The sequence below is a fragment of the Dermacentor albipictus genome, chromosome 1 (genome assembly GCF_038994185.2).
Source record: "Dermacentor albipictus isolate Rhodes 1998 colony chromosome 1, USDA_Dalb.pri_finalv2, whole genome shotgun sequence".
Taxonomy (NCBI): domain Eukaryota; kingdom Metazoa; phylum Arthropoda; class Arachnida; order Ixodida; family Ixodidae; genus Dermacentor; species Dermacentor albipictus.
The window spans coordinates 451,558,921-451,585,088 of NC_091821.1; the positions used below are offsets into that span (position 1 = coordinate 451,558,921).

At 45.6% G+C, this 26,168-nt stretch overlaps 1 long non-coding RNA gene across 1 annotated transcript in view; it reads left to right on the forward strand.

Annotated features, from left to right (window-relative positions):
- LOC135911077 (uncharacterized) overlaps positions 1-26,168 on the forward strand; it is a 357,016-nt gene that overhangs the window by 200,512 nt on the left and 130,336 nt on the right. The gene's annotated exons all lie outside the window — the stretch shown is intronic.

A 26,168-nucleotide genomic window follows, 5' to 3' on the forward strand; every position in this document is an offset into this window, starting at 1 on the left:
CGTGCGAAGCATGTAGCCGAGGCACGTGGCAGCAATTCCTTCACTATGTGGATGGGGTCGTTTGCGACATTCCGTTCTCACGGCCACTGGATAAGACAACACTTGGTGTATTTATCCAGTGGCCACACCGCTGCTGTGCGGCTCGAGTACTGTAAGAGAAAGAGGAGGATACCTGAAACACCGTTTGATGGCACGTGCACGCCTGCATTCTCAATTCAGGAAGGGGGAGAAACATTGCGATCGATGCTGCTTTGTGAGATTCTCGGCCACATTTGGGTGCAGTACGGAATTCTTGAGAATGCATAGACAAAATGCCTGATGGTTAATTCAAAAAGCTTTTTTTTGCTTGCTAAGCTTTCTTTGCCATCGGTCGGCCTCCTTTGCTACGGATGTGCCCCGCATCAGGACGGGCCACCATTTTCTCTTGCTAACAATTCTAGCGCAACACATTTGTGTGAATTTGGGCTGTGGAATTTTGCATGCGAGAACAATAAAAAAATTAAGAACAAAGTGCCCCAGCATGCTATTCCTTTATCTGCACGACGTGGATTTGACGTAATTTCGTAAGATTATTTCGGCAAGATAATGTTGTGCTCTAGTTGTCGTTTCACGTCATAATGTAGTATTTCTTGCGCGCTCATAATCAATTTTACATGGTCAGTCAGTGCTTCCAAGCGCAGCTATGAGCTCCGAGCACTCCCTTCCTGCCTGTCTCTGTAATCTTCCCGTGCCTTTTTTTCTCCTTTCCCTTACTTTCCTTTTTTTCTCCTTTCCCTTACTTGACCGATGCTCAAGCGTCAGCCGCGCGCTAGATAATTACTGTGCAGCAAGCCCAGGATTTCCTTTTTTTTTTGTAAACAGATCTCTCTACGGCTTTCAACCACAGCAATCAGGTTTCCCTTAACCCAGATTTAAAGATTACTTATATTTCCCTAAATTTTTGCAAGATGTTTTCCAGTTTTTCTGCTTTTTACAAATAGAACCTTTTGGTTGTGGCATATGCAAACAGACTTGAAAAGCTGCAGTTTCAATTTAACTTTAAGGTCGTTTAAATTTTACAATGAGATCGCTGCACTCAATCTGTAATGATGTCGCCGTGTAAGGAATATTTTGGTCATTAGTCTTCCTTCGTGATTACCCTTGCCTTTTTTTTTCGGAGTCCCGCTGTTCTCACACTCACTTTTGGAACTGCTCTGCACGCTTAGTTATTTTTGGTAGCTGTATCTAAACTGAACTTGCCCATTCTCCTGAAACACCAATAAGCATGCGTTTTGCCAGATTTTGCCTTGGAAGCAGCAAAACAGGTAGATACGGCGCGTGCCACTACACTGCAAGTGTAAACCTTGGCGCTTGGAGGAAAGCCAAACGAGGAGGTAACGCGACGTCAGGCAGCTAGTCTTAGAAAGCCAACTACTGTCACCTACGCCTCTAGTATGGTCATCGCCTGAGACGCCGAAGCTCTGCTAAACACGTGACCACTGACATCATTATCGTTATCATTATGATCACTATCAACAGTGGCTGCACTGGCCAGCAAGGTTAATGACGTTGAGACCACGGTATCTGTACTGAACATACAACTTGTTTACTTGGTCGAAAAGGTTGACGACCTCGAAAGCAGGGGAAGGAGCAACAACTTGATTATTTTCAGCATAGACGAGTCTGATAACGAGACTACCGAGGTGCTTGAAAGTGTAGTGACAGAAGAATTTAGAAGGATATTGAGTGTAATGTTGCCAGTATCGAATAAATATGTAGGCTAGGTCGAAAGATAGAAAATAACGCACGTCCTGTTATGTTAAAATTCTTGGACTACCACGACAAATTATCCCTACTGAATGCCCGTAACAAACTAAAGGGTAGTAGATATTCTGCGTCCGAGGACTTTTCCAAAAAGTGCGTGAAATACGCAAACAGCTATGGAAAAATGGCTCGGAGGAAAAAGCAAATGGAGCGAAAGTTACGTTACTATATGATAAGCTAAGCATTAATGGCGTCATGTATGGATGGGATGAGCAAAAGGGGTTTCGTTATCATCTCAATACAAAAAAATAAAACTGAAATTGACAGCGCCGTTCAAAGCGTCGCTCGCTTACAATTCGCAATGGTATCTGTAGGAGCATTGTAAACAAGTTTACTGAGTTTGAGGGACTTCTATTGTTACATGATCCACATATTGCAATTCTAACGGAAACGTGTTTCACCCACCCAATATACGACAGTGAATTTGTCCCGCCGGGTTTTAGTGTGTTTAGAAAAGATCGCGGCACTAAAGGTGGTGGTGTATATATCGTTTTCAAGAATCTTTAGAGTGCAAAAAATGTCTGATGTACCTAATATAGAATGCATATATTGCAAGGTTTTGTTGTGCTAATGTTGGATATGTTTTGGGAACACTGTAAAGACCCCCTGCGTCTACCATAACCGTTCTGGATGAATTACGTGAATACATGAAACCAAATCCGGCAGGAGATTTTGGCAGGAGATTTTATTTGCCTAATGTGAACCGATCCTCTGTGTCGTATAGTAAGCGCCGTGATACCACGGTTGATGTACTCTTGGATATCGCCTTTGATTTTTATCTTTCGCGGGTATTTGAAGAACATACGAGGGAGCAGGGTATGTCTAAATGGATTCTAGATCTTTTTTTTTGCTAGTAGAGACATTATTCTTAAAGCACACTGTGAAGTAGTTCGTGGTATTTCTGATCACCGTGTTGTACTACTTCACGTATCATCTGCCGCTGCAAATGAAATCCGAAAAACATCTACGTTTCCTAACTTTTCCAAAGACGTTGACATGTCAATAATAGACTTTCTTTCTTTTCATTTTGGTGACTTTGTTAACAGTATTGATAACGCACACATTCTTGGGCACCAGTTTAAGCATACTGTAAACAGCTGCATGCGTTTTGTGTCAAACATTGTTAAGAAAACAAAAAGTAATATCCATGGTTTTCAGGGTGACACTGAAATTACGGAGGTGGCTAAAGAGTCTTAAAAAAGGAAAACCTTGCCCCAACGCATCATGTTGTGATAATCTAACTTCAGATTTATCCTCTGAAATTAAGAATGAGGAGTCCATAGACAAAACACGTTACTTTACGGGGAATCCCTAACTAGTTTTATTACAGCATCACCTGAAATGTTTTGGAGAACTATTTCGCCTAAATCCTTGGACTGCGATACCTTCAAAATTAATGGGTAACAGGTAACTGTTTTTGAATTAATATATAATTCATTTACCGAGCACTTCAAATCTGGTTTTACTAAATATGATGCTGTCCTACCTTATTTTGATGTCTAATTGCCAGGTATGCCGGACCTTATAATCTCAGAGGAAGGTATCTTCAATATGGTGTTAAAACTGAATATAAAGAAATTACCGGGGCCAGACATCCCAAATTCGTTTCTTCAAAAAGATGCCGAATGGGTGTTTAAGTATTTGCACGTTTCATTTCATAAATCATTACGCAACGGTGAAGTACCGAACGATTAGGTGACAGGCAGAATCAAACCGTTGCATAAAACTATCCCCCAATTTAATTACCATCCACAACTTGCAAATTACTCGCACACATTATATATAATCAGATGCAAAATTTTCTAGATAAACATAATTTTTTTACCAAATATCAACGCGGTTTTACAAAAGGATTCTCGACGTCTACTCAGCTGGTAGAACAATTCACGATTTTGCAACATCAGTTAACAATGGTGCACAAATTGACGCTATGTTTATGGATTTTTCAAAGCCATTTGACAGAGTTTCTCATAAAAACTACTGTATAACTTGCACAGCATTTTCGAAAGTAATCAGTAAACTGAGTGGACCGCTGCGTACCTAATGCGCAGAAAACAGTTTGTTTCCATGACATCATCTCTGCATCAGTAAGCGCGGATTCAGGAGTACACCAGGGTTCGGTGTTAGGGCCTTCCTTCTATATATCAATGATTTTTTACTAGATATTCCAGTTCATATTATTCTTTTCGCCAACGATAGTGTAGTGTACTCCGAAATAAATAAATAAACAAAAAAACAAACAAATGAATAAATAAATAAATAAATCGGATCAATTATTACTTAACAGTGCACTTGAGAGGGTTGCTTCTTGGTGTCGTGAATGCCAGATGGGGATCAACGTTGAAAAATCAATTTTCATGAGAATAACACATAAACAGGAACCTTTGAACTTTGATTACAGTATTAATGACAGTTTCCTCTCTGAAGTAAGTAACTGTAAATATTTTGGGCTGTGGACTTCGACCTATCTCAATTGCAATACTCATATTCACTATGTCACTGCAAATGCGAACCATAAACTGTTTTTTCTCAGGCGAGCACTTCAGCTTCCCTCTCTTCTGATCGCCTCTTGGTTTACAAATCCGTTGTTCTGCCCATATTAGATTACGTTGCAGGGATATGGGACCCTTTAAAAGGAAGCTAACGTCACCAAACTAGAACAGGTACAAAGAAGAGCCGTGCGTTATATTTATAACACGTTTACGGAACTTCAGTTACAGAGCTTTTAAAAAAGACTATCTTGCTTCTCTGGCCCAAAGAAATCGTTGTTCGCGATTGAAATTCTTATATCAAGTAGTATAGGGGCATTACAAGATTGACATCATCATAATCATCATCATAATCATCGTCATCATGATCATCATCATCAGCCTGGTTACGCCCACTGCAGGGCAAAGGCCTCTCCCATACTTCTCCAACAACCCCGGTCATCTCATCCGACCACCTAACTATCTGCCGCTCCCTGCTACGCTTCCCTTCCCTTGAAATCTAGTCCGTAACCCTTAATGACCATCGGTTATCGTCCCTCCTCATTACATGCCCTGCCCATGCCCATTACGTTTTCTTGATTTCAACTAAGATGTCATTAACTCGCGTTTATTCCCTCACCCAATCGGCTCCTTTCTTGTCCCTTAATGTTACACCCATCATTCTTCTTTCCATAGCTCGTTGCGTCGTCCTCAACTTAAGTAGAATCCTTTTCGTAAGCCTCCAGGTTTCTGCCCCGTACGTGAGTACTGGTAAGACACAGCTGTTATACTCTTTTCTCTTGAGGGATAATGGCAACCTGCTGTTCATGATCTGAGAATGCCTGCCAAACGCACCCTAGCGAATTCTTATTCTTCTGATTATTTCAGTCTCATGATCCTGATCCACAGTCACTACCTGTCTTAAGCAGATGCATTCCCTTACCACTTCCAGTGCCTCACTACCTATCGTGAACTGCTGTTCTCTTCCGAGACTGTTAAACATTAGTTTTCTACATGTTTTGTATGCTTGATGTCGAACAAGGACAATAAGTGAAATAAGTCATGCAATCGTAATTGCAACCATCCTCCTCATAATTATCGCCGAACCTTATTTTATAAGGCCTCTTCAAGTAGTCTCCAACCAACCTTGTTCTGCGTAATCATTCTGCATCCTATTACGTCCTATGGAAATTTATGCCACCATGTATCAATTCAGACAGAGCAGTACCTAAAGAGATATCGCCGTTCGCTATAAAATGCATTCTCTTGATTAAATCCTGACGAAGTCGATTTGCAGAGGACGAGACTTCTCTTAGCAGCGATAATGCCGCACAGAGCAATGCTGTGTATTACATGATTTAACGCTCTTAGTACTCTTTATCCACCAATGGGCATGAAGATGTCGGAGTTTGTTTTGTCCTGGCTCTCCTCTAGAAAGAGCGATAAAAAGCTGCTTCATGAGTGTGTCGATGTTTTTCCGCCCAAAGCAGTGGTCTTCAGACACCACTCGAATCATGAAGCTTAGACGGAAATTGCCTGTGGGGCCATCTCTGCCGCTATTGGCGTCACTTGAAATCAACTCATGGGATTGTAGGATTCTGTGAGCAGAGGTGGGCGTGTTTACCAATAATGACTCCGCGTTGGGCAGCTACCCGAATGTAGATGGTGTCCTGACCATATGAATAAATTAGTATATATTGAGCAGCTTAAAGAGAGATTCATGTGGAATGTAAGTGTCATTTACTGTTTTCTTGGCCATTGTTTTGGAGGCTGTATTTAGACTTGGTTTCCGGGAGGCGTCTTCAATGCTTTCATTCACGTTTTGTTCAAAAGACGTCAATTCCGGGAGTCCAATCTGATTATGTACGCAAAGAAAAACACCTAATAAAGCACGTTAGAAAGAGCATTTGCAAAGGCAGAAAAGGTCTACATTTAGCATCCGTTGGTTCACTGGATGTCGCTTTTTACATTTCGGTAATAACAAACATGCACTTGCTATGCAAACTGGAAGATCGAATCCGCTGAAGGTGATAATTACTGACTACGAGACATCTCATTACCGGTCTTAGCTGCAATAGTACTCGAGGCTAGAACTGTTCTGCAGTATAGTGCGACATGGTGGGATAAAGTGGTTACTGCGACGCAATGTGACTCCATATACGTTCTTAAGACTATTACAGGTATATACGAAAATAATTACCCCTGTGGTTCCTCAGTGGCTACGGTGTTGGGCTGCTGAGCACGAGGCCGCGAGATGGAATCCCGTCGACGGCAGCCGCATTTCGATCGGACCGAAATGCAAAACACCCGTGTACTTAGATTTAGGCGCACGTTAAGGAAACCCAGGTGACGAAATTTCCGGAGTCCTCCACTACGGCGTGCCTCATAGTCAGAAAGTGGTTTTGATACATAAAACTGCATAATTTATTTTTAGCGCAAATTAGTACAAGTATTTCTTTGCAATTACATTGTAACTGCTTTTATAAATTATGTCTATCTTAATTATTTTCTTTTTTTCCAAAATTTACGGTTGTTTTGCTGATATTTTATCAGCGTTACATTTTTCTATTACTAATAGATATCTAACTGTCAGAGTGTCCTGCACATTACCGTGTTTTAATGCAAATAACGCGACCAGGAGCATAAAGCGACTTGCGCGGTGACGCACGGCGCGTCTTCCAACTCCGCTCGCTTGAACCGCCTGCACTATAGCGCCGTTCGCCTTGCTCAAGGTTGCCAATAATACACCCTAACCACATTGATGCAGTGCTACCGGCGTTCTAACCCACACAAAGAAATACAGCTTAAAAGCGCTTCTGGGGCTATTTGGTAACTGTTCGTTATAAGATATAGAGACGCCAAATAAACGGACGCACATAGGAGAACAGAACGAGACAAGGCGCCCGTGTGTGTCCCTTTGTTTGGCGTCCTTATATCTTATAATGAACAAAGAAATACGGAGCGAAGTGCGCAGTGGGCGGCAACTCCCTGCTGGCCGCTGTTGCGCGGGACAAAGTGGCAGCTGGCACGGAGAGCACGCCGAGCAATAGAGCCGAGCCAGTCCCAACGAACGCGAGGTGACAGACAAAAAAAAGAAACTTGTTATGTTCATGCCACAAACTCGAGTATAAGGAGAGGCATGTTCGGAAGCCGGAAGTGTCTGAAAGAAACTTGCGTTACATTTTTGCAAACACAGTATCTACTTTATTTTGATTTATTATGGCGTACAATATTGAGGCGCTTGTTTTGCTGCAATATTTATTTGCCTCACAATTTTCCTCGTGCTGCTCCTGTTGTCAGGCACGCTGCGTCGGAGATGGATCAAAGCATGTATATATGTGGCCGGATCGCGGCAGAGAGGAAAGGCGACACGAGGAACTCGTTTGGACATTTCCATAGCGTCCACACAATGTTGCCTGGAGGTCCTTGGGCGTCGGCACAATACCCTCTAGACTGCTGTAATTTTCCGTGAGCGCCGCATCAAAGCATTGCAGAGGCTGCAGCGCTTGCCTTTGTGCCAGCGCACAAAATAACAGCGGGAAGGTAGGGAGAATGCTAGAGAAGAGGTAGGAAGAGAAGACATTTATTGGGTAGAACGAACGCAGTCACAAATCGAGTTAATAAAAGCTTTGCCACTCTTCGTTCCTTGCAGCTCACATACACAGGGGGAACACCGGTGAGGTGAAAGGTGACGTAACAAGGCAAACAATTGCTGCTACTAGACATCGGCAGCAGTTGTGGACAACTTGGATAAATTTTAATTCGGGGTACATTTCTGATATTTCAGGAAAATAAACGCCTGGCCAACTGTTTGTCGCACAACTGTCGTAGGGTGTGCTGTCGGCAGGTACAAAAGTGTCGATTTCATGGGTGGTCGCTTCCATCGTGTCGTGAACAAGCAGCAGCTTCTTTAATGCGGTTTTGCTTGACAGCTCATAAAATCGACACTTTTGTAACTACCGCGGCAGCATTGTTGCAATGGTGTTGCTCGCGGTCCAGGCCTCGATCTTGACCGCGGCTGCCGTACTTCAGCAGGGGCCAAATGTAAAAATGCTTGTGTGCTGAGATTTATGCGCACCGTAAAGAATCACCGGTGGTCAAAATTTTTCCTGAGTCAGCCGCAACTGCGTGTCACATAATCAGATTGCGGGTCTCGCACATAAAGCCCCATAATTTACCTAAAATTATAGCTTTTGGGACAATTCAATGCGCTATGTGCTGCAATGACATCGCTGACCTTCATGCCAGGTACGAACAACGGCGAATAACAGCGCTTTAAAGCAGGTGTCTTGAGAACTATAGGTAGAAACGCTATAACGTAAAATATAGCGTATAGCGCATATAACGTATAGTGTGGGAGCGCTATAACGGTAAAGCTACTCCAAACTTTCTATTCCGATTCTGCAGTCAGCCTTCCGTGATTGGTCAAAATCATTTTTGGACCAACTCCACTTCGCCTGTGTGCCACGCGACGTCACAAAAACCGTGATAGCGGCCCATCTGATATGACGTGTACATAGTGATTATGCATGGTTGAAACGAACAAAAGAAAATAATTAGTTTATTCCTGTACAAAGTAGGGCTTGTTTTATCAGCCGTATAAACTTAAGAAAATTCGCTTGCTGTCCAAATTAACAATGACAGAATATGTAAGCGTGACTTAACGAGGACGTGGAAAGGAACAGACACACAGAGACAGCGCTGTCTTTATGGTCTGCTTCTTTCTCCGTCTGTTCAGTCGCGCTTACGCATTTATCGAGAATTCAAATAACTAGCCGGTCCACGTGTTCTAAATAAATTAACCAGCACGGTGACGCGCTCGCACAGGTAAGCATGAACACATCTCACTTGATGACTGCGTAAACTGTCTGTGAAAACGCGGGAGTTAGGAGTCGCGGCACAAGGTGCGAGCCAATTGACCTCCGTGCTTCTGTCGCTTCAACGCGAACGAAACGTTGAAAGCACAGCGCATAGGAAGCTACTTGCACTACACTCACTCTGCAAACATCGCAGATCGCTTTGAAGATGAGGCCCGCGCGGGCGCGTACATTGGACACGTCGCAGATTGCTTTCAAGACACACGAGTACCGGGAACGCGTCCCTACGGCACTCGCCGAAGACGTCGATTCGCGTGGCTGACGCAGTAGGCTCCACTCTCTGCGTAGCAGCGGGGGAGGAGGATATCGGGACACCCGACCTGGCAGCCGCCGGAGATGAACGCCCCTGTTCCCTAGCCTGACCACCCTTGACCAATGCCCCCTTTACTAGATGCCTGCCGCGTTGTTAGGTAGCTCGGTTCCGGGCCCTCTCGCTTTTCTCTCCTCCGCAAAAAAGCAACGAACGCCTCTCATGGCGAACGCCTGTAACTTGCAATCACGTGCTGCGGCTGGAGCTCAGCTCAGCCGCAGCTCAGCTGGAGCTCAGCTGAAGTCAAGCTCAGCTGGAGCAGTGGTGATTCGCGATCAATGTCTCCCCATCAAATTCAAGACGCCTCACGTTACATCATCGACGGCTGCAGAACTAGCAGCTATCTATGCTATTGTAGAGTTTATTGGTCCCACATTAATGGTCCATCTTTTGTCATTCAAAGGCAGCTCTCGTGTCTTCTGTCCCCTTTCAACCACGAACCTAATGTGCAATTAATCGCAGACATCCGACTACTACACCATCCCACAATCGACAAGGGGCACAGCATAACCTACCAGTGGATACCAGGTCACTGCGGCATATGGGTGAAATCACAGTGCGGATGAGGCTGCCCATATTAAACCCATACCACTCTCAAGAACGGATGCAGCCACAAGACTTCGCTCCCTCGCATGCGAGTTTACGCAAGCTCTGTGGAACACCAGTGAATTCATGAACGCACGTCTTCACAGATTGTATTCGCGTTTGCAACTCCGTCTTTCAACAGGGTCAACACGAGCTGAAGCAACACTTCTGTGCCGCCTATGACTCGGCGTGGCATTCAAGAACTCCTATTCCTTCCGCATTGGAATGGCCGACAGCCCTGCTTGCGAGAATTGCGGCTGCGAGGAGACGATCGCGCACCTCCTCTCTGACTGTCGACTTTACAACGTGCTAAAAAAAGTGCTCATGACCACCCTCGAAAAACTGGACAATCGCTCCAATCGCTCCAAGAGAAAGAGAAATTTCTAGGACACTGTTCCAGACGGGTTTCGGCACTCTAGGCTTTAAAGGATTTGCTGATGCTTTTAGGACCTATGAATTGTGCGTCCACCTTTGACTGTTGTTGCGTGTACCATCGCGTTACTATGCACATTTTTCTCTTTTTTTTCTCTCTTCTTTATCCTTTTATTCCCTATACCCTTTTCCCCAGCACAGTGTAGCCAGCGGTATTTACACTGGCTAACCTCCTTGTCTTCCTTTCCCTTTTTCTCTCTCTCTCTTAGCATCGACTCACCACTCTCGTATTCCACTAAATGCTGATAAACTTAAACATTCGGCGTAAACACCATCGCAAATTATTGTCAATAAATGCAAACAGCACAGAAAGCTTCGCTTAGATTGATTCTCAAACTGCGTGGAAGCCGCATAATTTCGGTTCTATTACAATTACGTCATTATTCAGTCTGTATTTTAGAGCGTAGCTCTTTGGCGCCGGTCCCCGTGTTTCGTGACGCCGTCGGCTTCGCCGTCGTGCCTCGTCGTGACCGCGTTCATCATCCGCGCGCTGCTCTAGCTGCACTAAAGCCCCACAATTTTCCAAAAGTAGCGCCATTCTTAGATCTTTCCGCCACCCCGCTCACCCAGGCGCTTCCTCCTCCACCCCTCCTGTCGCCCCAGCCTCCTCCGCTCCCCCATTGGCCAATCTGTGTCACGTGAAAGCATGCCCCGCGCTTTTGTATATTTTTTTTCTTTCCGGCGCAGTGCAGGCGCCGCGCTTTTGTATATCTTTTCTTTGCAGCGCGCTGCGACCCCCATTCTTGGGCCTACGCGACGAAAGTACGGCAGGCGGTTTGCAGGAGCGCGGTAGTTTTATACAATGTGTTAGGGCCGAGTGCTTAATTGCGATGCCGTGCTGCTGCGCCTACGGTTGCCACAACAGACCCAGTGACGGCAAAAAGCTTTTTGCTTTACCATCCGCCGGGCACAACGCAAAACGAAGAAAAGTGTGGATTCACAAGATCGGGCGGGCTGACTTCGAGCAAGTGGCAAAGAACGCGCGGCTTTGTGAAGTAAGTGCCACGGCTCCTCCAACCTCTTCTTTTGACGCCCGTGTCAAAACGGGCCCGTGTCCAGTGCATTGGGCGGCGCGTTAAAGAACTCCAGCTGGAAAAAAATTAATCCGGAGCCCTCATTATGTCGTGCCTTATGAGATCGTGGTGTTGGGATGTAAAACCCAAGAATCAACTTTTTTTCTGTCTTGTGTGCCTTGACTGTTCCAGTTAACGGAACACTGCTTCCTTGTGAAAACTTACAACGCAAAAGAATACAGACGCACGTAGTATACAGAGATAAAATTAGCACTTCAACAAGAGTGTTGCTGGTGCCAATGAGGGGAGGGGGATAATTATTTTCTGAACCTCTTTCCAGTTGTCCCATCAAGTTCCTTCTTTTTTTTTCTATCAAATTCTAAACATTTGCACTGTAATAAATAAATAACGATTTATTATGCTGGTACGTTGTTCAAATTATCTATACCGCCTATGTGTGAAAACGCTGCACATGGCCACCACAACCTGTGCATGAGCTACGTACATCTGTAAAAGGCGCGGAACAGAAACGGCCCTGCTGCCAGGCATTGCTGACCGCAGACAGTCGGAATCTCTCACGCGCCCGCCGAATAAAAGCATCCTGCAGGTACGTAAATTAACCTACGAAACCACGTGCACATACTTTCACGCTGTCAAAACCTGAAACCCTGGTACTTACTCGCGTGTCTGAGCACACCGCGTGCTTGTGTCGTGTTTCAGCAACACGAACTTTCAACGTGCGTGCGCTTTACGCCTTAAATGCGCCTTGAATAATGGTGCTTTTCACTATTTCTTCCACAAATCCGACACGACGTTCTTAAGGCCAGTTACCGACTGACAAAGCAAGATCTAGATTGAAAAAACTGCTCCGCAGGACTCGAACGAACTTTTCCGCGGATTTCCTCCCGTAGCGTGTTAGCCGTCGTCTGCTACGGGAGGCCCACCACTGGCGGCGCCACCGTCGAGGCCGCGCCGAGCGGAGGAAGAGGGAAGTGAATGGCGCTACTTTGGGAGATTGAGGGGCTTTAAGCTGCACGCGCTCCTGCTGCCATCTCTCGCGCACGACACGAGTCTTGCTCTCTCCTTGTCCTCCAAAGCCGTATCACGTGTTCTCGCCTATTCTCTCACCCTTTTCCTCCTCGCAGCGCCGTGACGGTGACTCTCACCGCTACAGTTCACTCCACCCTCGCCGTCCCTTCTTCCGCTGTCGCGGCACTGCGGCGGTACCAGCGGCGGGTGCTCCTTGCTTCCTCGCTCGCTATCCACCGCTCTCCGCTCCTCCGTCTCCCTGTCGCGAGGCTGCACGGCTCTCAGCCATATCTCACCCTTCCCCGTTTGCGGGGCGCATTCCTTAGTGGTATTTGCCAGCTCTCGCACTGCTTTCGCCTGACTGTCCTTCTCGCGCCTCCACTCTTGCCCTATACTTCCCGTTACCTGGTGCAGTGCCATTGCAGTGACTCGAAAGACAGTCATAGCGTTTCGTCCCCTTACGTCTACTTGCAACCCCAACCTTGTGCGGCCACAATGAGGCCTGTCTGTGAGTGAATGAGTGTGTGACCTCTACTCGATATCCCTGCTCTACACCCGTTTCCTCATCCCACCTCAGAGGAAACATTAAATAATAATTGCTTATCTTCCCCTCCCACTCTACGCAGCTCTGAGCCATTATACAATGGCGCGATCGCGAGCGGCAGTAGCGCCGGCTCAATAGCGGCGGATCGCGGTGTGTGCTGCCCAATCCGAAACGTGGAACCGCCTCCGTTCAGCACCGTGTGTTCTGTATGTGGTTGCCTGTTGCTGAAATAAGGCAGCAGCTACGCTCAAAGAACGCATTACCAGGAAGCATATTCGTTGGCCCATTTGTTGCTATTTCTTTTTTTTTTTTGCTATCTGTGAAGAACCATATTTCTGAAACCAAAACTGCACTAACGCAAGGCTGGTGGCGTGTTTAAGGTTTAATTTGGGACAATAGAAAGCGGCTGCAAGATCACTACGTGCCTTGAGACACATCAATGAATAAGCGCGAACATCACCGCGTTTGTCAACAAACTTGCTTTGTTCACCCGCCGTGGTTGCTCAGTGGCTATGGTGTTGGGCTGCTGAGCACTAGGTCGCGGGATCGTATCCCGGCCACGGCGGCCGCATTTCGATGGGGGCGAAATGCGAAAACACCCGTGTGCTTAGATTTAGGCGCACGTTAACGAACCCCAGGTGGTCAAAATTTCCGGAGTCCTCCACTACGGCGTGCCTCATAATCAGAAAGTGGTTTTGGCACGTAAAACCCCAAATATTATTATTATTATTAAACTTGCTTTGTTCAATCACACGTGTCAGCGTAAGTGGGCCAAAGATAATTATTGAAACTCTAAAGAAGAATAAAGTTAACGCGAACTCACTGAATGTGTTCTACGTTAGCCTACGTTCTCACCAAGCAGAAGCACAACACCACTCCCGGTGGTTGATAGTTTCCGCGACAACTTGACAACTTATTTTAAAATCTTACGTTTCGAAGCCCAACCAGCTCCTTCTTGACCGTTGACTTCGCGTGAGGCTGCAAAAACTGGCGTTTTAAAACAAATTTTAGTTGTAGTTTTCTTTGCTCTTTCATTCAGTTGTCCTCGGCCTGCCGAATTTTTGCTTTTGACTCCCTGCATAGTATTTACTTGGGAATCCCGCTGAGCAGCGGAAATAACTAATTTTGCTAAAAAAAAATGTTCACAACGCAATAAATGTATTTGTCAAAAGAAGCGAATAGCGCATGTGCGAATCTCACGCTCAGCATTGCGTAATCCCAATTACACTAGTCGGCGCACAGCTGCGTCACTGCTGCGTTTAAGTGCGGCCGTGGTCACCTGCCATGTAGCCGAGACCTTACGGCCGTGTTGGGGCCATGTTCTCTAACATGCCATCTGAATCTCGTCGGGCAAAAACACGTCTGAGGGGCACTCATAGCACATGCGCTATGACAGCAATTATGCAGACTTTCGAGGAGCGTTCAGAGCGTCGGTGGTGGTGCCGCCGCTGCCATGCTGTCCCATTGGTGTTGCATGCGGAGTTTAGGAGCGGTCACATAATGTCCAGAAATGCGCAGTGCGTTTGGTTGCAAAAGATTAAAAAGAAACGAATGAGGCGTAGTGGGTATACCGTCGACACTGTATCAGCTCAAATGGCTCAGGGGTGGAGCAAGTGCGGCGTACTGCCTTCTGCCGCTGGCATAAGCTACGCGCGCGCGCTAATATGGCCCCACTGGTGTGCATGCTCAATTGCTGTGTGTATGCTCTTGTCTGTCCAGTTAACGTCAAGCAAGCGTTAGCTAATACCGGTGTCACGCGCACACTTATGATCGCGATCGGGGCCAATCCGCATTTAGCTTGATCCAAATAGAGTGTTGCTACACGGTCAGTTATGACGATCGTGATCTTGCGGGATCCGGATCCGGACGACCTGGATCCGTGAATAGCGATCAGGCCACTTTTGCTAACGATGAAATGCAAACGCAGCTCAATAAAAAAAGTTCAAAAGAACTTTTTTGTCAGCTATATAGTAAGCTGTAAAACTGAAATATTCACCGAATCGAAGGATATTTTGCAAATCTGAATTTGTAGCCAAGGCATTACGCAGTTCTGAGACTTGCGGACGATCAGCAGATGGCGGTAACTAAATCCAGATCGTTGGACAGTGTAGCGGTGACAATTTGCTGATCGCGATCAAGAAATACGATCTGGATCGGCCCAGATCACGATCAGAAGTGTACATGTGAAACCGGTATAACGTTTTACTAGGGTCTGAATAACGCCACCGGTTTCCCGTGGGCTTCGTCTCGTGCATCATCCAGACACAACGCCTGCAAATCCAGTGGCAGCGGTCGTCAAACCAGCGTTGTCGGAAACCTCGTAGCTGTCAGGGCGCAGTGCCTTCCGCCCAGCAGGGGTTGCTTTGCATGCTGCGTTGCATGAGCCTGCCGCACTCGCGCATCACTATACTGGCGGACTACTTTCTGAGGCAATGAAAGGGAAGCTACGAAGGCAAAGCGCGCACATGGGAGAGTGCTTCTGGGAAGAGTCCCTTCTTTTCACCTACGTTAGCTTAAGCTGGGGAGGAGAAAACATAAACACCTTATTAGTGACATGTAAATTAGACAAAACCCACCACTGAATGTAAAGTTTACTTGTTTTGCGGCTTTTCCCTTCCGTGTCTGGGCAAACGCTCGCACGTGAAGCTGGGCCGATTCAGCGTCTGTCTCGAGCAACCAAAAGTACTCTAAAACGCTGGCGAACTACTTGGCGCCGTAACACTTGTGCAGAAGCCACGCACCCATAGCTTTCTCTTCATTGTGACGGATAATTGTCCGCGAGCGTAAATATAGCAGCGTCGGAGGATTCCAAGCGCGACGCTCAACCTTGCTTAGCGGTGAATACTTCGCCGTTCGATCGATGCCGCCAAATTTTAGTTCAAGTGTGGCACAGCGCAGCAGCTGCCAGCCTCCAATATTTGCGTTAGAATTGTAACTAACCGTGCTGGGTGGATCTGAGCCATGCTGTGAAATGCGTGGAAGGATAAAGGCAAGCAGGTTATGCTTCAGGGAGGGTCTTCTTTCCCGTTGATGTTAACGTTCAATTATTCTAATCCATGTAAACAGCACAAATGGCTTTATTTGCTTAGAAGAGAGAACGCCGTTGAAATCGTATTGTAGATGATATCTATTTATATATTTATTTATTTGTTTATTTATTGTGATTATTAATTATTCCTGTTCAAAAATATTTTCATTATACAAAAGCTATATAATGAATAATTATTGTAATAGAAATTGCCAGATACATAATTATACAGAAAATGCACATGAAAGTAATATCTTTTTTTAGACCTCTTAAAGCGCATTAGTTCGCATAACTGCCGTTCTTGTAAGGTACATTTCTCAAGCCATTTCAGCATTCAAGTAAAAGAACAAGTTGATGCAGTATTTTACACCCGCTTTCTTGGTTCTACTGGTCAAGTAACATTGCTATCTCACCCACTCGTGCAGTACTGAATTAGTAACCTTTTGTTTGAATTCTGTCTTGCAAATTGTGCATTTTCATGCAGTTATGTGTGTCTGATGCACAAAATGATATTTTACGAGCTTGTTAACCGGGGTTTTAGTTATTTACTTCAAGTGCCGTATATATCAACACCGCACTCGTACTTTCGGCAGTTTTCTATCAGGAACGGAGTTTTAGTTCGGAATAGGAAAAAACAAGTTTGGAGAGCCAGCTGTACGGTCCCTTCGAAGTACCTGAACTGCAGCGAAGCTTTGCCGGGGGCGCACACGATGCTAAATATTAAAAGGTTGGTATGCTGCTTCGAATCACTACCCAAAATACTAACGCTGCTCACGATAGCTTCCCTACAAGTGTCGTCGACGGAGATCGACGAGTTCGGGCAGTTCTACTAAAATAATTATATGTAAGTCGTCAATGTATCCGTAAATAATCATTTATATTCTCGGGTGTCACATGCCAAAACCGCCCTCTCATTATGAGGCACGTCGAAGTGTGAGGCTCCTGAATTATTTTTACCGCGGGGAATTACTTAACGTGCATTTAATGCATGATGCAAGAGCGCTGTTGCATCTCACTCCCATCGGAATGGTGCCGCCGAGCTATAGGCAACGCAACGCCATAGCATTTAGGCCACCACGGTGGGACGATATACCAGTTGAAACAACAGTGTTGCTCCTAGAGTTGCAACTCTTGATTAGAAGAAGTCGGGATGGAGGGAAAGATGGAGAAGGTGGTGGTTGGCCACGATCAACCCTGTCAGTGCCAGGAGCCACCAGACTGTAGGTGCAACAAAGCTGCACCTTTTTCTTTTTTTTTTTTGACCTGCCGTGTCACGTTTTGCAAGAACGGCGCAGTACAGTTGGCTGACTGATATGTCTACCAATGAGGATAGAGGTGCTGTGATCGGATAAAGGCCTCCAGCGCAACTCAACCTCGACCAAAGTGAAACCGCCTTTACATTTATAACATAGCAACTGAACGCAGACGCGTAGAATGCGCAACCGAGTTGTTAGGCATTATAAAAGATAAAGGTGGTGTATCAATTGCTATCCAGTAGAAGAGAAAAAAATGGCTGTGGCTTAGGTAAGGTTAAGCCCAGGATGCGAAGCATACTAGCCTTTATTTTAGTTGTTGAACCACTGTTTAGCCTGGTGAACTGCTGTTGCTTGGCTATATTTGGTTCGGCTAGACGAAGAAACAACTCATGCATTACTTCTTCGCCTTCAAGAGTGGAACGCGACAGCGTTCCCGTCGACCCGCCAAGGGGTGTAAGACAATGGGCTACAGGGCAGCGACTACGCGCCCCGCATTGGACGCGGTGAGCGTCGAGCAAAGCAGCGTTCGGCGCGGCAACGAAATGTGCGCCTGAGCAAGAGACGCACGCCTTAGAAACAGCTCGTTTCTAAGGCAACACCGCATTCACTAGAGGCGCTTTTGTACCGCTTTGAAGCATCGTACTCGTGGCTCAGTGGTAGCGTCTCCGTCCCACACTCCGGAGACCCTGGTTCGATTCCCACCCAGCCCGTCTTGCAAGAGTTGAGCCAAAGCCACTTCTCCTCTGTCGTGACGTCACGGTGTCACGTGATTTCATGGCGACACCGCCGCGCTTGAGGAGCTGGGTTGAGCTCTCGTAATATGCTTCGCATAAAAGGAAAAGTCGGGTCATATTGCTTTTCCTGCTAGGTCGAGTCTGGACAAAGGACACTTACCCAAAAGTCAGGCCTTTCCTACTAAATTCTGGTCGGTGGGAAGTACTAGTTGCGCCTGAGTGACGGCACTGCCAAACAATATTCTTGCAAAATGGGATATTAGTGGCAGGCGTGCTGGTAACATGACTTAAGGATAGAGAGAAGAGAAAGAGTAACTTTATTGCAGTTGTAAAGATTTGAAGGAGGGGTGGTCGGAGCCTCTCAGTCCAGGGCTCCACTGGCCTCTGCCGCCTGCCTGACCTGACTAATTAAGGACTTTTCTCCTGCCAGGTCCGAGCGGGCGAGCTGTGCCTCCCACTGCTCCATTGTCCTACTGGTATTTGCCTGTGAGGGTGCTTAGTGCACTCCCAGGTTATGTATATTAGGGTAGGTATGCCACCGCACCACGGACAGTTGGCCCTATAACGAGTGCGATACATGGCGTTTAGCATTCTTAAATGGGGGAACACCCCGGTCTGTATTTTACGCCAATCGGCGGCCTCTTCCCCGTTACGTTGTGGGTGAGGCGGCGGGTATTTTCTGCGGACTGTACGCTGATGAGCAAGGATGTCGTTGCCATTTAAATTGGTGGAATTTTGTGAGGGATAGTGCGGGTGGTTGGGGTTAGAAGAGGACGCCGTCGCTCGGTTAGTGAATCCTCGAGCTAACGCGTTAGCCTTTTCGTTCCCCTGTACCCCCGCGTGGCCCGGGCACCAGAGTAGGCGATAATGGTGGTTGAAGAAGAAGTTATGTAAACGCTCAACCTAAGCGTTTTTCAACGCTGATCACATTGACAACGGGAAACAATCGTGTCAATATATACGCTCAGCTTTCCGGAGCTTCCTAATCTGAGGTCATCTAATCTTTCTCGTGGCACAGCTGATCATTTCAAAAAAGCTTAAAAAACTGTTAGAGGGGCAATTTTTCAGTTGAAGAATGGGAAGTCCTTCGTTTGCATATCTTTTTGTCTTCAAGTTTGTTTATCACCCGACACCACAAAATGTGGTTTATTTAAAATTTTATTCCATCCTCGCAAGTATCGCCTTTCCTCAGCCCCGATCTTTCTGTTCCCGCGCTCCGCTGTTTGTGGATGAAACTTTTATCTTTTCCTTTCTTTTTTTTTTCAGAGGAGTGGAAGGGTTGTACGGGAGGGGGAGCGGTAGCGAGCGTCGAACGATGCGGAAATCTGTGCACCGTGGCACCAGATGCGCGAAGGGAAATGGATTCGCCAGGCAGCGAAGACTTCGACACACGGAAATCTCCGCTCGTTTCTATGCGCACCGAAGCAGCACACGTGTCCTGTATAGGCTGCCCTGAAAAAAGCGAAGTTGCCTCCCGAAGAATGGCTCCTAGGGAGAAAATGGCCTTGAATACCAAACGACTCGACTCAGACATTCGCAAAATAAACACAGGTCTCACTGAAGTAAATAGGCTTCGGTCTGAGGCAATCTCCGTGTTACCCGGAAAAGCGTGACGCAAAGCTGGCACGCGTAGCCGTCCAGTGACCATCCCCAACCTTATCTTTACAAATGCTTCTGGTGCTCTCCCGATACGATGTTGTTGACTCTTCCTTCTTTTTTATGCGCGAAGCCAGAAATGAGCACATGGCATTGTGTAGCCCGGTTGCCATCGAAAAGGACAACGAAGATTGATAAAGGGCAGTCTCTTTCGGAAGCAGGGCGGAGAGTACTCTTCGCAGCTCGAATCACTTTAAGTAGACCACCGAATAGTGAAAAGAAAGAGACTCTTTGTCTGCGGATGAACAAAAGCAAAAAAATGCAGAAAATGGCCTGGTAAAGGGAAAGCAATCTTTTATGCCGCCAAGCGAGAATTCATCGACTAGGCTTGGATGAGAAGCCGATATCTATGGACCACGAAATGCCACGCAGCGCGAGCATTTCCGTAAAAACAAAAAAAAGAAGAAGAATAAGTTTTCAACAGCTGCACGTGAGATACGCCCTGGCATATTCTTGCAGCGTGCTGCGCTGTCATTTGAAGAATATAGAGGAAGGTCAATAATATGAAGAGGCTAGAATAAAGTTAGAAAATAATTTCAAATGCTTGACTATGATTCCGCCTCAAACACTGCGGGGCCTTTTAAGCCGTGTAGCTGATGGTTGAACGCCAGCCTCCTCACATTCCTAGTGCCAAAATAAACAAACATGTAATAAGTAAATGGCAGTACAACAAGAATAAAGTTGCATACGCTTTGCATGCCCCTTTTACATGCGAATTTAGTGATTCATCGAAGTCGTTGTCTAAGAGTTTGCTTTGATAAAGGAAGGATAGGTCTCAATTTTCAAAAGATGGATAATCATCCAAATATCCTTACGTGATTTGAATGCGAAGGCACTACAACTTATCTAAGTTATTACCTTAAATAAAACTGCACCTTGATGCATCTTTCCTTAATTTGTACCAATATTAATCCACCTTACTACAATTTAATCGACTTTAATCCACCCTAAACCAGCATAATTAAATTTTGGGAGTGGGCCAAGTGCGACGCCATGGCTGTTCACCGTGGATTGCGCACTGCGAGCCGCAGCTGGTCAAGCGCAGGGAGCGTGACGTCATCACTTTGTCACTTGGGTTTTGTTAATATCGGATAACAACGGACGCCGGATTTTCTGCTTCATAGGGCATACGTTGCTTTCGCATTATTAAGCAGGACTGCTACCTTTGGAGTGGAGCTATTGATAGACCGTTAATTTGGAGAATAGCTGCTTGCGCTGCACTCCGTACAGCCGGCTACACGAAATACCAACACCAAGCAGTTATTAGGTTTTCTCAGGGAGTCAATATAGTAGTGTAAACCTAGGGAAAAACAAAGCAATCAACAAAACGAGAAATGTCGCCCGTTGAATGTGTGTAGTCTCAAGTGTATGTAATGTTAAAATAGGACACTGAGTGCGAAATCTACAGGTGATCACCGCCACATCTAGTATTGGACACTGACTATCGCTGGTGCTCGTGGACCCACTTTTGCTTCCCGTGTGTTAAATATGGTGGGTCAGCCCGCCGTATACTCGTGGATGACTCAATCAATTCACTTCTACTGTTCTGGGCATTTCACGTGGCGAGAGAGCAGCTGTATCACTTAGCTGAAGCGTATGCACCTATTTGTGCGATGTCTTCTCCAGCGTCTTCTACAGTGATCACAGTTTAAGAAGCCTTAAATTAACGAGTCATAAATAGCAAATTTCAGCATATTTAATGAGGTTGTCGTAAGCAAAACGAATAACGTGTTACAATTGCCCCATCGCATCATAGGTACTTACGCTTCGTTGCTCCATCAAATGAGTTTCTCTTCTTTCTAGCAGTGTTTCATTTTTGAAGCCAACAAGGAAGCTTTGATAATAAATAAACCTAAACCAAACATATTTGTGAATGGCGCTTTCCCGTTGTTAATGAACCCAAAACAAAATTGCCCATGTAAAGTCACCAAGGTGTCATTAATTAGGTCAGCGAGCATTGTTGCAGGAGCATTACTTAAGAAATTGAAACTATGGGCCAAGCAAATGAACGGAGATAAAAAGATTGCACGATAGAGCGACTTCGAATGCCTTCTTTGAAAAAGGTTCCTCTCATTTACTAAGCAGAGGCTAGTAACTGCTTCTCAGAAAGGTAACCAAGCTGCTAGTAAGGCTAGTTAATAAAGGGGCTAGTTGCTACATTTACTGTGCGAACGATGTGGCGTATACAACTAGCACGGGTATTCAGTCTACACACCATAATAGCACTACCGCCATTATAGTAGCGTTTGCAAACCACAAGGTTCGATCGTCACTTACAGCGCATACATGGACGAGGGACAAAAAGGACGACAAAGACAAGCGCTTTCTCCGTCGTCCTTTTTGTCCCTCGTCTATGTATGCGCTGTAAGTGACGATTGATGCCATGGTATACCAACTAGCCCGTGCCCAAACCTTGCTCCAGAAGGTTCGGAAGCGTCTTACACTTTGGCACCACGTGAAGGCGAAGCCCTACTGCACGCTTGGCAATGCATTAAGCTATACGATTGTAGAGGTCACACTTCATCCAAGACATAACGAATCGCAGTGTGAAGTAAACGTGTGGCAAGCCATTATCCACGAGCTTCGGCCTCCGCTCTACGTTGCCCTCTCTCATCGTCGCGTTGCTGCTTTCGCAGTCCGCCTTCTTCGACTCGTATGCAACGCTTATATGCGGCTTCACGCGGTCGTACAGCCGGGTCGGAATCGCGCCAGCAGCGTTTTTCTTCGACTCTACGTTGCATGCTCTCAGCAGGGGAAAGCAGCACTCGCGGTCGAACGCATTGCTCCCGCCGCTTCCCACGTCACACGTCGCTTCTCGCTTGGCGAGCTTCCTCGGCCACAGCGTACTTCTGAGGTGCGTATGCAAGGCTTTATTGACCGTTCGGATGCTTGTTTTGAACTTCTTCTATATTGAAATGTATGCTGTTCTGTGTGTTGTATGGGTGATCTCAATGAATGTATGCATTGTTCTCTTCCCTTTAATGAGCGCTTGTAGCCTTTGCCTTAAGGGTGGATGACCCATTGTATCAACGTTTGTTTACGGAGGTGTGAGCGATACCTGTTGACAATATTTTCTGTACCCCTCGACAATAGCTGCCGCGTTCTTTAGGTATGAGCCATTCCAACGACCCACTTAAAGCTTTCACTTTAATAAGATAGTGGGTTCCTTTTTGTTTGGAAGCGATACTTTCATTGCCAGCAAATCATTAGGTAGATTGTCTTTTTAAACTTTAATATAAAACCCCTATGCACAAAAAAAAAGGAAAAAGCAGGGCTTCAATGCCAGACAGTTTAGTGATGTTTCTAACACCATCAAATACAGGTGCTCAAGGTTCATGACAGGAACATTAGGTTGCGTGCAATAAACTGCACTGTAGAGAAAGGAACAAAGAGGAACAACGCATCGCACATTACAATTATCGGAATCTTATACGCGACATGTTCAGCAGGACCTTAATAGTGCATGTAGCCACAACCTTTCGGAGAACAGGTTGCACCGCTGCGCATTTAGTTATTTAGATAAATAAAAGAAATCAAATTATGGGGCTTTACGTGCCAAAACCACTTTCTGATTATGAGGCAAGCCGTAGTGGAGGACTCCGGCAATTTTGACCACTTTGGGTTCTTTAACGTGCAGCTAAACCTAAGTACACGGGTGTTTTCGCATTTCACTTCCATCGAAATGCGGCTGCCGTGGCCGGGATTCGATCCCGCGACCTCGTTCTCAGCAGCCCAACACGTCAGCCACTAAGCGACCACGGCGGGCATTTAAATAAATAAGTAAAGTATCAGTCTTTATCTGTGTACTGTAAACGCTGCACATATGCGTACAAGACCGCGACACATAACAATAATTCAACATAATAATAGACGCTGTAGCTTATCTAAACATCGCGTTACTACAACTACTACACATTGTAATAGGCCACATGTGACAGGTCACGTTACCTTTCAATACACTGTGCTAGAACTACTAAGTATTTATTAAAGACGACACTTGCTATAAATCTCAATTATCGAGCATATATATATATATAGATATATATATATAGTAAACAGCTAGTAAATTGGTAATAATGGATAATAGGTTTAGTAACTAGACAATTTATTAGATATAACCACCATCTTTTAGGTACTATAAAGTACGTTCACTACCTCTAAGAGCGTACGTTAACGCTCTACCACACGAGAACGACGCCTACACGAAAACGAAGCACAGCTTTACTGCATTCTCCGAAACGAATGTTTCTTCAACGTACGCGACTTTCCTTTAAAATTTTTTTCTCATTCTGCGCAGTCATCAGCCGCGATTTATTATTTCCACGAGCACTAGATTTATTTTCGCTTTTCTCGCACGCGCAATTTTCCCCATCCAACTGATTAGAACAAGTGGCGTGAACCAAGTTAAAATATAGGCTGAACAGGCGCAGTTACATGGTGATTAGCCTAGGCCATGTGTGCGCAATGCAAATTACACTGAGTTGTGCGCGAACGACTGAAGACTGGTCTGCTGTCTCCCTCGTAGTTAGGAATATTGATGCATTCGGGCAACTTCTACGTTTACTTTCTCGCATTGCACTGTGACAAGAAGATATCTTAGAGCATACCAACGTTACTTATTCGAGACCTGCAAACTAGAAACTAGCTAAGCTGGACACCTGGACTATAACGATTCACTCGCTTACCGCTCAGTCGAGGGCTTCGCGCCGAGTGCCGCTACAAAGCAGTAGCTTATCTAATGAGTGTTCCCTGCGGCTTCAGGTCTCGCCACACGTTAGTTCAACGCCGGATCACAAAAAAATTTCGTTTCCTAATTGTTCTGGGTTGCGGCGAACTCAAGCAAGCATGCATTTTTCGGGAAATTAGTCCCTCACAACGCCGACGGTACAAGTGTGGTATACGTGAAGAGTGATTATTTATGTAATCCGCAATGCAGTTGGAAAGGTGTTACCTCGTGTAGCCTTCGCCAAATGACAGCTCCGTGCATCAAGTCTCACTTTGCCATGGACGAGTGCTACGGGAGCGAGAACTAGAAGACACGTTGGCAGAAGCTGAGGTCATGCAAGAGTCGAAGTTCAGTGGAACATAAAGTGATTTGCAACCTGTTCTTAGGTCTTCCAAAGAATGTAGTGAACTTTGCGTTCACATGCCGCGAGGGGTGGGGGAGTGTGGATGATGAAGATAATCTTGAATAAACAAGGGGGAGCAACTGTAACTTGACGCTGTTTCGCTGAATAAATATATTAAGGAACGTTTTGTTGAAAGAGTGCTCGTGCTGGGCATGCTCACGGTTGCAACAGCTCCGAAACATGGCACAGTTATGCAACGCCCCTTCGCTGTATTACTCGAGCCAGGAAAATTTGAGCACCAGATGCTGGGCAGTAGAACTCGCGTTCAGAAAACGCTAGTTCAGTGATATCGCTGCTTAGCATATTCAGAAAGGCCTCTGTCATGGTGAAATGTTTATCGATTACGAATTACCTGTCATATTTAACAAAACTTAGCTTAGCCGAAAGGATCTTAGAATTCTTGTGTCCGCACGTCATGTAATGGCATTAAAGGCATTGGGGAATGTACACTACTTTCGAAATCACGCAACAACTTAGCACCTAACAGGACTTTTTTACTCATCGCCCATTGATGATGTTGGATGAGGTGAATAAACGAATATTACGGACTAAGCAATCAACTAAATGAATCGCGTTGTCGCCTAATCCACGCCCATGTATTGCTGAGTGAGAATTCTCGTACATTTTCGTAACTCCTATACGTCATTACGTATTCGCAAGCAGTGCATTATGATAGGTTGGTGAAGGAAACGCAGCAGTTCGAGCTTACCGGCTTTACCGCTGCACTTTCCGATTTACAGCTTAGAAGTTTAGAGCTTACTGGTTTGTGGCCGTTCTTCCGTGTAATTAGGCGTTGTTCTTTTCGGCGCATTACTAGTTTCTTAACAGTTTAAGCGAACTGCATGTCTGCAGTTGTTGGTCTTCCACAAGGTGCACGTGCACCCAGATTGAAGAATTACAAGTTTTTCGGGAAGCCATTCAGAAAGCCACAATGGCTTGCGGCAATTTTTCCCATCCAGAAATCAAGAATGAGGGCTTATGTTATTTCAATACAAATAGAATAAAACTTTATTTCTTATCGTTTCGCGGATACAGAGCTTGAACGAGTAATAGAAATACATGATGACGCAGATTTTACGGCACATTACTAACAATGCCTTTGCACAGTTCATGAATAGCATTTGCCTCAGCGCGAAGTTTGCTAGAGCCTGGGCGAGCTGCCCCGGCCTCTGCGCGAACTCCGCTTCCTTTTGTCGTTACATTGCCATTTTCTTCACATTAGGAGGAAAATCAGCGCGAAAAAATAAAGGAAGGCGAAAATTCGTTAAGGCGTGAATTTAACCTCTCCCGCCTCCTTGCATAAG